This window comes from Mustela erminea, chromosome X (assembly GCF_009829155.1).
Source record: "Mustela erminea isolate mMusErm1 chromosome X, mMusErm1.Pri, whole genome shotgun sequence".
Taxonomy (NCBI): Eukaryota; Metazoa; Chordata; class Mammalia; order Carnivora; family Mustelidae; genus Mustela; species Mustela erminea.
In genome coordinates, this window is record NC_045635.1 from 8,271,030 (window position 1) to 8,286,173 (window position 15,144).

At 41.5% G+C, this 15,144-nt stretch overlaps 1 protein-coding gene across 1 annotated transcript in view; it reads left to right on the plus strand.

Moving 5' to 3' along the window:
* Positions 1 to 15,144, plus strand: part of FRMPD4 (FERM and PDZ domain containing 4) — an 854,311-nt gene that overhangs the window by 11,604 nt on the left and 827,563 nt on the right. The window contains exon 3 of the mRNA XM_032329882.1: positions 1,582 to 1,703. The gene's annotated coding sequence lies outside the window, so the exon portion shown is untranslated. The remainder of the gene's footprint in view (positions 1 to 1,581; positions 1,704 to 15,144) is intronic.

Here is a 15,144-nt window from a genome sequence, read left to right on the forward strand (position 1 = left end):
CCACTGCAGAGGTGTGCTTGGCCTGTTTGCCCAGTAAGTTAGAAAGACAGGCAGTCCATATCCTGGGGGGCGGCCCTTTATTATGCTGGGCAGATGTCAGTGGATGACTGTTCCGGCCTCCTCACCTGATAAGAAATGTGGATAGTGGTGATGGCCATGGCTGAAGTCAAGGCCCCAAGCTGTCGGTGATGTTAGGTGCAGAACTTCACAGTAAATGTTTAGAATCTCTTCTAGTAATTGGACGGAGACATTGTTTCTTTGATTCTAATAATTTAAAAAGAAGTGTGTCTTTTGTATGTCTTTTTTAAATTTCATTTTTCTAGCAACTGATTTTTGTTGTTTTTACAAAAGTCTTGTTTTACAGTGGATTTGGCACTTTTTAAGACCTGGTTCATCATGGGAGTTTGAGAAGCACTATTCTCCAGCAAGGGGTTGACAAGCTACAGCCCTTGGGCTGGCTGCCTGGTTTTGTAAATAATGTTTTATTGGAACCCAGCCATACACATGCATTTATGTATTATCCAGGGCTGCTTTTTCTCTACAGTGGCAGAATCGAGCCATTGTGACGGACACTACATGGCTCCCAGAGCCTGAAATATTCACTTTGTGCCCTTACAGGGAAGTTGGGCCGAGCGCTATTGTACTCTGTCTCCTTTAGTTTCCCAGCTGGGTTGAGCTCCCCAGTGCTAACTTGCTTGCTAACATACTTTCTGTTGACTTCTTTCACTCCCCTGTCTCATTTTTTCACTCCCTGCCAGTGTTTCCTAGATATCCTAAATAAATGACTTGTACACACATTCTTGACCCAAAGTGGAATTCTGGGGGAACCCAACCGAAGCACACATCATGTCCTTGTTTGTCCTAATTCCAGGGCAAACTGGCTAGCAGAGCAGGGTCCACTTACAAGCAGGGTCAACATCAGCACAATGATTACACTGTCACGTCCCTCCCACCCCCTCTGTCCTGTCTCTTCTGCAGCACTGTTTGAAAATTCAACCTTGTGGGCATGACTTTTTCTCGTTCACATATTCTATCTTATTGAGTGTCACCTCTGCACCGGGGTGATGGAGGAGAGGATAAAGAGCAGGAGGAAGAAAGAAAATCCCATCTTGTCCTATATAGGATGCTCCCTTTTTACAACAGAAGCCTGCTTGGAGCTGATCCCAAGGTGCCCATGCACCTGAGTCATGGCCAGTTGTTTTCGGCCTCACAGGACATGGCCAAGTCAGTGGCTACCCCCACTTTACTGCTGCTGCTTTCATTTGTCTCTGTCTGCCCCTCCTAATTACTTAGGTCACTTCAGACTTTAATTCTGTCTTCTAAAGTGTAACACAGCCATAATTAGGCCATATGTTAATTAGCAAGATGACGTCTTGTCACTCGTGAGAGATGTGGATCATCCCAGAAAGTACCATAGAAAGGGGAGTTCAGCAGGAAGAGGAAGTCTAAGGAGGCTGGAAGTGACTCTCTGTCTAGCCGAAACTACCTTAGAGAGCAGGAGAAAATGGCAGGATGCAAGAGGGCCAAAGGATGGGGTCACACAAAGAAAAAGAGCTAGAGTTGACCTCTTTTCCACTCCAGGAATGAGCTGTAAGCCAGGAGACAAGCCTGAGGCCGAGAAGCCACCAGGGATGGCAGAATCGTCTGAAGGACTGGAGGTGGCCAGGGCTGAGGTCAAGGCCCCGATGGAGGCTACGGGCAAGGTGAGTGTCAGGCATGCGTTCTCCCATCTCTTACCCCTGGAAGCCTGCAGGGATGCCCATCACAAATCAAGGCCATTCTCTGCTTCCATGGCCCTTCTGAGGGGCCTGCAAGGAGGTCTGGAAGATGGGGTTCTGGTAGCTCAGAGACTCCTTCTACATGCTGTTTACTCACCCAAAGTCAGTTCCCCATTTTCTGTTAACTTAAATTGTGACATTCTTGGGATGACAAAGTTGGAAAGAGGATTGGGCAGGGCAGGATAATTTCCTATTTCAGATAGTGTCACCTTTATCACTCAGGAGACAATTTTCCAGGAAACTAATTACTCAGGGAATTTACGACTGGGTACAATGACATTTGAATTATTAAGATATTAACCTTCCTCCAGTTTGCTGTCAAAACATGATGTGACGAGAACTTGTTCTGTCATCACCCAACTAATAGATGAAAGGGACTAGGACAGTCGTTTGAAGTTTGTATTTGCTTGGATTTCGGAAAAAGACATTTGACGTAGGAACTCTCAAAGCATATCAAAGGGGAAATTTTGAGGGGTAGAGTTTGTGTTAATACTAATATTAATAAGTATTATTGTGTTTGTAGAGTTCCTACTATATTCCAAATCTTTATGGCCATTGCATCTAATACCCCCAACATCCTTCAAGGAAAGTATTATCATCCTCATTTAACTTGAGGCTCATAGATGTTGAATCATATTCAAAGATTATAGTGCCAGCTGAGACAAAGTTGAAATCTCTTATTTTTTCTAAACTCTAAACTTTGAGCTCTTTTCAGGATACTGGGATCAGCAAACTCTTTCTGTAAAGGACCAGATAGTGTTTTCACTTTTGCTGGTCAGGTTATATATGTCACAACTTCTCATTTCAGCTGTTGTAGCTCATAGGTAACCATACATAATACACCAATGAATGAATGGATGTGGCTGTGTTCCAATAAAACTTTATTTACATACACTAAAATTTGTTTTTAACCTAATTTTCTTTAAAAAAAAAAAGATTTTATTTATTGATTTGCCAGAGAGAAAAAGAGACAGAGACAGAGGGAGGCAGGCAGAGGGAGAAGAAGGCTCCCCACTGAGCAGGGAGCCCAATGCGGGACTCGTTTCCAGGACCCTGGGATCATGACATGAGCCAAAGGCAGACACTTAACCAACTGAGCCACCCAGGCATCCCTACGTAATTTTTCATATATCTTGTGTTATCATTGTTCTCTGAAAATTTTTTCCCCAGACATTTAAAAATTGGTAAAATCATTCTGCTCACAGGCCATGCAAAAACAGGTGGCAGCCCAGGTTTGGCCCACAGGCTGACCCATGCCCGCCACAAAACCACCTATCTCACATTGACTTACAGAAACAAGCGAAAGCAACCGAGCTGCATATTTTACCTAAGGGAGTCAAGCCACCCACAGGAAGAGTTATCACAACCTTTAGGACAGAGAAGCTGTAGGGAACAATGGTCCTCATTCTGGCTGTGCCATTAGCTTTAATGTATCTGCTTAGATTACACCGCAAGAACTTCGGGGTCTTGCTTACCTCTTGTCCAGAATAAGAGCGATCCCTAACGACTCTACTGTTCTTTGATTCTACTCATGGTATGCCTGCACCAAATGACTTCCATAATATCAGAATTTAAACCTGAGACGATTACTTGGACGATGCCATCATTAACATGGGAAAGGTTGGGGGAGAAGCAGGTTTGTGGGTGACAGCAAGAGTTTGCTTCTGGACAAGTTAAGTTTGAGGCACCTAATAGACATAAATGAAGACAGTTGCTTTTAAAAACCTGGAGTTGGCAGGGGAAGGCTGGACAAGAGATTAAACTTTAGAAGTGGCCAGCATGTAGACTGAATCTGGGTATATCATAGCATTGAATAAGGTCTTTTAGGGCAAAATTTCATAACCTTGGCACTATTAACATCTGGGGAGGGTTAATTCTTTTTTGGGGGGATAATCCTTTGTTGGGGGACTGTCCCATCCTACAGCATACTTTGTAGGGTGTTTAGCAACATTCTCTGGCCTCTACTCACCCCACCCCCAGTTGTCACAACCCCAACAGCTCCAGACACTGCCACATGTCCCCTGGGGTGAAAATTGCCCTTGCTTGAGAGAGAATCACTGTCTTAAGCAAAAGGCTGAGGATGGTCCCCAGGGACCGCAACTTTGGAGGTCAGAAAGAGGAGGAGGAAATGGGGAAAGGGACTGAGAGGAGTGGCCACTGAAGTAGGAGAAAAACTCAGCTGTGAGGTCCCAACGGTTTAGGCTGGATTGGGTGTAATGGTTGAGGAAAGGCAGAGGCGGAAGTCAGACAAGAAATAATGGCCCATGGCTCAGGGATGAGCCCCGGTGAACCCCACTGCGTTTCCTTTATGGGACCCCCAGTGGTCATAGGGGTGGCAAGGCACATGAAGCATTAGGTCATATGTTTTCTAACTGCATGACGGTGCATTGGACAGTGTTTTCTAGTAGGGAACTAAACTAGATAGCCAGTTAAAAGTAACATTTACAAACCAAAGATAGAGGCTGCTCCATGTTTCTTCTTTTTCATTTTATTTTTAGAAATAATCCTCAGAGGATAAAAATGTTATTGTCTGGGTGCAGGAGAAAAGCTAGAACAGAAATAGAGTTGCTATGGTTTTGAGGGAAAGCAAAAGGGACTCAAGACCTGGGGCTTTTGCCATTCTGAGCTGCAGGGTGGATCTTCTTTGTTTTGTTGTCTCTTCTCTTACTTCATGTCTAACGGTAGTAAAAAAAAAAAAAAAATAGTTGAAAGATGTGAACTTGAACTTGTGTGAACTCTCTCTTTATGCATTTAAAAATGAAGAGCTATGACTTAATGAAGGCCCAATATAAAGATTATGAAAATCAGTCCCTCATGTTGAAATTGATGTCATTAGACAAGAGTTCCTCTTAGTCACATGCCTGATAGTAAAGGATGGAAGAAACCATGGTGTATACTTTCTCCTTTTTATATTTGTCTTCTCACTCTGAAATGAAGATAGTAAGTTTACCTCATGAGGTTACTATATAAAACTGCCTAACAGTGCCTAGTTGGGCTTCCGTAAATGTTTAAAAAGAATACCAGTGTGTATCCTGCTTGTGGTGGTGGTTGCGCATGTCTCAACATATAATAAAATTCCATAGAACTAGACACTGAAGCCCCAACCCCAAAAAAGTATAGCAAAAGAGTGAAATCCAAATGAGATTATTAGCTGAGTTGGTAGTATTCTATCAATGTTAGTTTCTGGTTTTGACAGTGCACCATAGTTATGTAAGATGTTCTCATTTGGGGAAGCTGGGTACAGGTACAGAGAACTCTATTATTTTTGCAACTTCTTGTGAGTCTTAAGCTATTTCAAATAGAAAAGCATTAAAAACAAATACTTAGGGGCACCTGGGTGGCTCAGTGGGTTAAGCCTATGCTTTCGGCTCAGGTCATGATCCCACGGTTCATCGGGCCCTCTGCTCAGTGGGGAGCCTGGTTCCCCCCACCCCTCTCTCTGCCTGCTTCTCTGCCTACCTGTGATCTCTGTCTGTCAAATAAATAAATAAAATTAAATTAAAAAAACCAAATACTTAGATGTTAAAGTAGATCACAGAGCCCCCCCAACCCGTTTGTGACTATTGTATACCTCCAAATCATTTGGTTTTGTTGTCAACTCTACCTTGTAGATTCATTTTTATTTTATTGGAGAGTCATATCATGAGCAAATCAGATTATCAGGTTTTATTTGTAAGTGAGAATGTAGAATCAAATCACTCTATGTTTACGCTAATCCAATAGGTTATAACCCCCAGATTGTGATCATAAATTGATCTTAATAAATACGTAGTCATGAAACCCAACAATAGGTGAAAGTCTGAAATTAAGCAGAATTACCATTTAGTCTTTAGTTTTGGAATATTTTATTTTTGGATCGTCCAAGACTCATCTAAGTTTGCCAAAGAAATTTTCACACAACACATCCTTAAATTCCCTGAGAAGTAGAAAGTAGAGGTGGCTTGCATACTTTTTTAGGTGAGAATTTCTACTTCAGCAGATTTTGGGGAGGGCAAGCCTCCTCTATCTTGCTGATATGCCTAAGATGTGATCTATTTATATTACAAACCATATGCAGAGCCTGGCAAGCCTTTCTGTAAATGAGCTCATCGGTTCTGCCCTAAAATAGGAGGCTGGAAGGAGGGTGCCAAAGACATTAGAGACCTTTCCCAACCATTACACCTCTTGGTGCTCATCGAACAGGAAGGATAAACAAAATCTATGAGTTCTGATAGGAAGGATAAATAAAAAATACCTATCAAGGGGAACAGCATGCTTTCCTTGGTCTTCTTTGCTGGCCATCAAAGTCAAGTTCTTAAAGACTTGAGTACTTTTTAATGGATTTTCCTTTTCTGTGTTTGTACAAATTGCAAGTAAAGATAATTTCAAATTTGTCATACTGATGGGCCTCCTTCAAAGTGTGATGAGTTTTATCTAGAGCTTCATTCAAAGCAACCAGTATTTATAGAACATTTTATCCAGTGTTAAGTCATTAGATTTATCTGTAAGGAAATAGAGAAGAGCAGTTGCTGACCTTAAGAGGCTCCCAGACAAGTAGGAAAGAGATGAGAAAACAAAGCAAAGTATTACAAAATGACAAGCACAGCCAGAGAAACACATACAAGCTCCAGAGAAAGGAGTAAGACGGAGGTCATTAACTATTTAGGACAGTATGGCTCAAACCGAGCCTACAAAATGGTGTCCTCTTGGAGTGTGTTGTTTGCTACAGGAATGTAAAAATTTTGTGTTTTCATTTCTCTCTGTCTCTCTCTCTTTTTTAAGATTTTGTTTATTTCTTTGACACAGAGAGAGAGAGATCACAAGTAGGCAGAGCAGCAGGCAGAGAGAGGCCGGGAAGCAGGCTCCCTGCTGAGCAGAGAGTCGGATGAGTGGCTCGATCCCAGGACCCTGAGATCATGACCTGAGCTGAAGGCAGAGGCTTAACCCACTGAACTACCCAGGAGCCCCATTTTTTTTCTTTCTTTTTAAGATTTTATTTATTTATTTGAAAGAGAGAGAGCAAGTGAGTGAGCAGAAGCATGGGAAGCTGGAGTGGGAGAGGGAGAAGCAGACTCCCCACTGTGCAGGAAGCCCAATGTGGGACTCGATCCCAAGACCCTGAGATCATAACCTGAACGGAAGGCTGATGCTTAACCGAGTGAGCCATCCAGGCAACCCAGAATTTTGTGTTTTCATTAGGTGGAAATTATAGGTATACACATTTATTTTTTTCTAGTTATCTGGATGAGTGTGTATCAAAAAAATTTATTGTAGAGAGAACATTTAACATGAGATCTACCCTCTTAACAAATTCTTTTTTTAAAAAAGATTTTATTTATTTATTTATTTGACAGAGGGAGAGCACAAGCACGGGAGTGGCAGGCAGAGGGAGAGGGAAAAGCAGGCTCCCACGGAGAAGGCAACCCAATGCGGGGACTCGATCCCAGGACCCTGGGGTCATGACCTGAGCCAAAGGCAGATGCTTATCTGACTGAGCCACCCAACCACCCTCCCCACCCTTAACAAATTCTAAACTGCATAATACAGTATTGTTAACTATAGGCACAGTGTTGTAGCCAGATCTCTAAAATTTATTCATCTTGCAAAACTGACACTTTAACCTGTTGAGTAGTGTCTCCCCATTCTCCTCTCTTCCCAGCACCTGGCGACCACTGTTCTGTTCTCTGCTTCTATGAAGTTGACTACACTGAGTTCCTCATCTAAGTGGAATCATATAGCATTTGCCTTCTGTGGCTGGCTTATTTCACTTAGCATAATGTCCTCCAAGTTCATTTATGTTGTAACAAATAGCAGAATTTCCTTCTTTTTTTATTTTTAAAGCAGAATAATATTCCATTGTATGGATATGCCACATTTTTTCTTTATCCATTTGTCCACCCTTGGACATTGTTTGCACATCTTTGTTACTGTGAATTGGATGAGCCTTTATCTTATTGAATGCTCACGTCCACATGCTTTTAGTGCATTTGCATTTATAAACTGTTCAAGCGAGAGTTTTGCTTTAGTTTGGATAGAGGGAGTAGATAAGAAAACCGAGTTATTCCACAGCACACATAGTTGGAAATATGGGATTCAGAGAACCTGAACTAGAACGTCAGTGGCCTATTCTGAGTTACAGGGTGATGTTTTGCATAGATGCCATCTTTATTTGTTCCAACCAGCAAAGCTTCCTTAACAAGAAGTGTGATGGTACATACTCAATGAAGAATTTATATATTCCTAATTTCAACCACAGCTGTTTAAGATATCCAGTTAGTTTCTGAATAATGCCCCAGTGCTTACCGTGCCTATAACTAAACAGGAAAGCTGTGCCTATGACAGACCCTTTCCCCTCTCCATATTCTTGTAATAAGCAAGGCAGCATCAATTTTAGTACTTTGAAGAAAAGGCCAAAGGAGTCATAGGTACATTGGCAGTATGTGAATGAGAAATTGCATTCAACTGCTAGTAATAAAAACCCATAAAAGGGTGGCTTAAATTATGGCTCTATTAGTCCACAGTGGGTAGTCTAAGACTGCTATAGTAATTACATGATATAACCAGGGACCTATACTCCTTTTGGCTTTGTGCTTTGACATCTGAATCCTCCTGTTCTCAAAATGGCTGTCAGAGCTCTAGCCATCTTATTTTCATTTTAGCCATAGAGAAGGGGAAGAGCAAAGAGAAAAGAAGGTGTATGCCCACTGTGTTGACCCCTTAAAATTGCCTTCCTAGAAGTCCGCTTTGGTGACTTTTACCTTTATCACATTGACCAGGACTATCTCAAACACTCCTAGTTGTAAGAGAAACAGGAAATTTTGTTTTTAGCTCATCACATTGCCCCTTCAAATAACCTCAGGTTTCAAATAATACAAAAAAGAGAAAATAGATATTTGGTAGACAGCCAGTACCCTCTGGACATCAGGATCTTATTATCACTGGGCTCTTGATCCAACTTGAATAACTACCTGATTCCAAACTTCTTGAAATATGAAAGAAAAAAAAAACCCTATTTGTTAAGGTAGTGTTATCTAGATGTTTGTTATTCACAGCTCAACATATTCCAAACTGAAAAAAATACGAACACTGCTTATTGATGTTGAAGATGTGAAGTTGACTCTTTTTACCAGGAATTACAAATTAAAATATATTCAGAACTAGAGTGAACGATGCTGGTTGAGGAAGGGGCCATGACAACCTGGAGAGTGTATGGCCCATCCAAAGTGGGCCACCACTGCTGCTGGTGGACTGAGAGGTTATTTTCATACAGGATGACCAGCCCCTATTACCAGATTAAAACACTTAAAAAGAACAAGAAAAGTAGATCTTTAAAAAAAAAAAAAAAAAAGATTTTATTTATTATTTTTATTTTTTTTAAAGATTTTATTTATTTATTTTTTTAACAGACAGAGATCACAAGTAGGCAGAGAAGCAGGCAGAGAGAGAGGGAGGAAGCAGGCTTCTTGCTGAGCAGAGAGCCCGACGTGGAGCTCGATCCCAGGACCCTGGGATCATGACCTGAGCCGAAGGCAGAGGCTCAACCCACTGAGCCACCCAGGCGCCCCAAGATTTTATTTTTAAGTAATCTCTACACCCACCGTGGGGCTTGAACTCACAACCCTGAGATCAAGAGTCACACACTTCACAGAGTGAGCCAGCCTGGCGCCCCAGAAAGATGGATCTTTATGCATATAACAGGGTAAGAAAATCCTTTTCATACCATATTCTAGATATGAAGAAAATGAGCTCATTCTATTATTTAGTCTGAAATTTTGGCCTCTCCCAATCTCCCTTCCTCTGGCTAGAAGAAAAACACAAGAAGACACAAGCAACACCTAAAAGTCAAACTTGTTTAAATGTTACTCCACTCTGAAGTTCCAGGAAATGTTTTCTTCTTTTCTAAATTATTAAGGTATAATTCAGATACCAAAAAAATTCACCTTCAGAAGTTTATAATTCAGTAGTTTTTAGAATATTCACAAAGTTGTACAATTGCTACTATCTAACTCCAGAACATTCATCACCTCAAGGAACCCCCAAAACCCATACCCATTAGTGGTCACTCCCCTCCCTCCAGCCCCTGGCCACCACTAACCTACTTCCTGTCTCTGTGAATTTGCCTACTCTAGAGATGTCATATAAATGGAATCATGTAATACGTGGCTCTTTGTGACTGGCTTTTTTTCATTTAATATAATGTTTTTAGGGTTTATCCCTGTGTAACATGTATCAATACGTCATTCCTTTGTATGTCTGAATAGTTTCCATTGTATGGATAAACCACACCCTGTTTATCTGTAAGTTGTTGGACATCTTGAGTTGTCTCCACTTTTTTGGCTATTATGGATAATGTGCTATGAACATTTGTGTACAAGTCTTTTTGTAGACTATGTTTTCACTTCTCTCTCTTTTTTTTTAAGATTTTATTTATTTGACAGAGAGAGATCACAAGTAGGCAGAAAGGCAGGCAGAGAGAGAGGAAGGAAAGCAGGCTCCCCACTGAGCAGAGAGCCCGATGCGGGGCTTGATCCCAAGACCCTGGGATCATGACCTGAGCCGAAAGCAGAGGCTTCAACCCACTGAGCCACCCAGACACCCCATGTTTTCACTTCTCTTATGTATATGCCTAGGAGTGAAATTGCTGGGTCAAATAGGAGCTTTGTGTTTAACTTTTTGAGGAACTGTCCAAAGTGGCTGTACCAATTTCCACTCCCACCAGCAGTGAGTGAGCATTCCAGTTTCTCCACCTCTTGCCAACTCTTGTCATTGTCTGTCTTTTTGATTATAGCCATGCTAGTGGGTATGAAGTGCTATGTCACTGTGGTTTCGATTTTTTTCCCTTAATGACTAATACTGTTGAACATCTTTTCATATACATGTTGGCTATTTGTAGATCTACTTTGGAGAAATGTTGATTTAAATCCTTTACCTACATTAAAAAATAAGTTACATCTTTTTATTACTGAGTTGTAAGCTTTTCATATTGTTTTTATTTATTTATATGTTTGTTGACAGAGAGAGAGTGAGAGAGAGCACAAGCAAGGGGGAGGGGCTGAGGGAGAGAGAGGAGCAGACTCCTCACCGAGCAGGGAGCCCAGTGTGGGTTTGATCCCAGGACCCCAGGATCATGACCTGAGCCAAAGGTAGATGTTTAACTGACTGAGCCACCCACATACCCTTTTTATATGTTATAGTCATATTGGAGGTCGTTTCAAACATTTCAACAAATGGTTGAAAATTGCTGACTAATATGGTTCAAACTAGTATAAAAATACCCAGTTTCCTACTGCTTTTCTTCCTAGAAGAGCATTGACGTGTGTGGGGTAGGGTGTAGTTTTTGTAACCTCGTGGCAGGTGGGAAGAGTCCAGCTCTTTGGGTTACCTTCTGGGTTCTGGAAGCATTATTACTTGTTCCCTTGGGTGCTGCTATCTTGGCAGGCATGTGTGGCTTACATCTTTGATGGGGGAAGCAGTGATATGGCCACTCTTGGCTTTACAAGGATCTTGTGTTGCAGTGGCTTCTTTGGCCTCAGATCTTTCTCTTGTCACTGCACATTCCTCTGAAGTCTGACCCAGACTTTCATTTGGCTGCTCTAATAAAATACCAAAGATTGAGTATCTAGTAACAACAAAAATGAGTTTCTCACAATTCTGGAAGCTGGAAGTCCAAGATCAGAGTGAGATCCCTCTTCTGAGTCACGGACTTCTTATTGTATCCTCACATGGCAGAAAAGGCTAGTGAGATCTGTGGGCTCTCTTTTATAAGAGCACTAATCTCATTCATAAGGGCTCCACCCTTATGACCTAATCACCTACTAATACCATCACCTTTGGGGGTTGGGATTTCAACATATGATTTGGGGGGAGTAGGTCAAAAACATTGAGACCATAGCAGTCTTGATTTAAGTGGTCTTCTATAGAATCTTCAGTGGATGCCACCTTACCCCCTCTGTGGCCATTCTCTTTAGCAAATTCTACATTCAGAAGCTCAGCTTTTTTCCATAGTGGAAAGCAGGGTAGTCTGAGCAAGCTGAATTTGAGGGTCTCCTCCTGCATGACTTGGTTATCAGGCAAGGTATATGATTGCACTTCAGAGACATATGAGATCTTCATCTGTTGCAGATTGTGTTCTCCTGCATTTGCCCATGATGTCTCTCCTTTGCCAGGCACAAGCTAAGGAAAAGAAATCAGGAGGCCCAACTCTCTACTATTCTCTCCTGCTTTTCTCTCTCTTTCTGAGAGTTCCTCAGATCAGAAGACAGGAGGGTGTAATAGGGTTCTTCAGGAAAACAGAACCAGTGTGTGTGTGTGTGTGTGTGTGTGTGTGTAAAGATATTTACTAGAAGGAATTGTCTCATGTTATTATGGAGGCTGACGAGTCATAAGATCTGTAGGGTGACTCAGCAGGCTGGAGACTCAGCAGAGACAACAGTATAGTTCAAGTCTGAATCCAAAGGACTGAGAATCAGGAGAGCCAGTAGTGTCATTCCAGTCTGAAGGCCAGCAGGCTCAAGACCCAGGAAGAGCCAACGTTTCAGTTAGAATCCCAAGGTGGGAAAAAACCAGTGTACGAGTTTGAAAGCTATTAGGCAGGACGAGTTCTCCTCTTACTTGGGAACGGGTCAGCATTTTTGTTCTATTTAAGCCTTCAAGTGATTAGACAAGGCCCAACCAAGTTAGGGAGGGCAATCTGCTTTACCTAGTGCGCCAGTTTAAGTTTCCGTCTCCCTCAAAAACACCTTCACAGAAATACTGAGAATAGTGTTTGACCAAATATCTGAGCACCGTGTGGCTTGGTAAGTTCATACATAAAATTAACCATCACAGAGGGCTGCTGCTTAGCTTCCGTCATAGCTAGGGTGACCCATAAAATGGATCCTGTGACCTGGAATGCATTTGAGAGCTGAAAGGAGGTATTACCTGGAGGGGCCGAAGGGACGACACGTGTAAAACGGGACCGTACGAGTCAGACCAGGCTGTCTAGTGAGCCTCCATGGGATATTCTCTGTCTGTCGTAACATGTGTCCAGCTGGCAGAGATGGATTAGCTACTGTCAGGGTACTGTGGAAATCTGTGAGGCCGGGTCCTCAAAACTTGTTCCTTGGCAAACTTAAGAGGGCCATAAAGTAATTGCAAAAATCCTCTCTCAAGCAATGAGTTAGTTTTGGAGGATTAGTGCCCTGCTCTATAAACCTGATTTTAAAGACCTGGAGATTAATATTTCCTTGGGTTTTCTCTTCAGATTTTTTTTTTCTTTAATGAATTCTAGTCTCTCTCCAGGCAGCTGGATGACCAGATGTTAGGGTGAAGGTCATAAAATTGAGAAGGCAAAAGAATGAAGCACAAAAGAAATAAGAAAAGAGTACTTCGCTTACAGGTGACATTTCTCAGTTTAAAATACTGGGAAGCTAATTTGACTTAGAAATTTCTATTTAAATTAAACAAAAAACATTTATGTCATTGTTCACCCAGGAGCTGACAGTTTGTGACCCTTGCTGGGCACATCACAGATGAGTTTTGTTATAGAATCAGGCTGGGAGGGCCAGGGAAGGAGCAGTAGAGAGAAAGGAGAGAGCATTACTTCTTCCCCTCACAGAATGAAGGGCCAAGGGATGGTGCTTCTGATGGAGGGAAACATGAAATAGAGAAACAGAAGTGTACTTAGTAGCAGTATTGACCAGTGGAGGTCTTTTTTTTTTTTTTTGAAGATTTTATTTAATTATTTGACAGACAGAGACCACAAGTAGGCAGAGAGGCAGACAGAGAGAGGAAGGGAAGCAGACTCATTGCCGAGCAGAGAGCCCGATGTGGGGCTCGATTCCAGGACTGGGATCATGACCTGAGCTGAAGGCAGAGGCTTTAACCCACTGAGCCACCCAGGCGCCCCCCCAGTGGAGGTCTTGATCTGAAGCTATAACCAGAATATATGCCCAAGCATAAGTGGACCCTGAATATAAGTGAAAGCATCCCTTTCCCAAATGAGAGAGTTGAGAACAACATCTCCTTTTTTGAACTTAAATATATAATATTTAGGGAAAGAGTTGAAATAGCCAAATGTCTACCTATAATACTGAACTTGAACTCGAATTACTTTTTTTAAAAGATTTTATTTATTTCAGAGAGAGAGAGAGCCTGTGTGCACAAGTCAGGGGGAGGGTAGAGAGAGAAGCAGACTCCCCACTGAGCAGGGAGCCTGATGAGGAACTTAATCCCAGGACTTTGGGATCTTGACCTGAGCTGAAGGCAGACGCTTAACCATATGGGTCACCCAGGCACCCCTAACTTGAACTTTAATTATATCTACATGTTTTAAATCTCATGTCATATAAAATATAGTTATGCGAAACTGCTCTTTTTTACCCTCATGTTTCATGAACCAATTTTTTTTCAAACTCCACACGTGCACATTGACATTCATTTCTCCTCCATCAAGAGCCACTTGAAGACAGTGCCATATTCACTTCCACGAAGTTGATTGTAGCACTTTTTTATTCTCAGCATGGTGCTGCCATTAGAAATTTTACCATGATTCACATATGCCCATTACTTTGCTGTAAGCTCCACAACGTACGTATTTAATGTATTATAATAAATTGATTAAAAAAAAAAACTTGTATGCAGTGGCACCGTGAGCTGCAGTTTGAAGTCCTTTCTCCAGAAATGGTGACTCGATCTGTGTTAAATTTATTTACCTTCCCCCATCATGTCAAGTGACCTCTATAAGCATTCAAGCTGAGTTTGATTGAGGTCATTTCAGGTTAATGTGTCTTCCCCAAATAGCACTTTGTTGTTCAAAATTACGTAGTTGGGAGAATGCCTACTGTTTGTAATATGAAAATCTTAATAAAGACTTTATTTTATTTTGTTAGAACTTTATTAATGATGGGATGATTTTGAGGAAAAATCTTGCCTTATATTTGGATAAATACAGAATTTTGGGAAGAAGGGCTACTGGAAATTTGGGGGTGAGAGAGATAGGTTAAATCTCATCTACAGTAGCAGAAAATTAATAGAAGTTTAATTTTGATAAATCAAGAAATTGTGACATAAAGCGTACTATCTAGAGATACTGTGTCGACTACTAGATGATCAAATACGTGTAATAGTTTCAGTTAGTGGCTTGTGGGGAGCTAGACCGGAACAGGATAAGTTCGAGTCAAGAAATTTGTTGTTCAGGGGCGTCTGGCTGGCACAGTCAGTAGAGCATGCAACTCTTGATCTCAGGGTCATGAGTTCAAGCCCCACGTTGGGTGTAGAGATTGCTTAAATAAACTTTAAAAATCTTTAAAAGAAAGTTGTTGTTCATTATAAAATAACTTAAACTATAATGCAGTAAAATGGAACATGTTAAAGCTGGGTGTTACAACAGTCCAGATGAGAGACAATG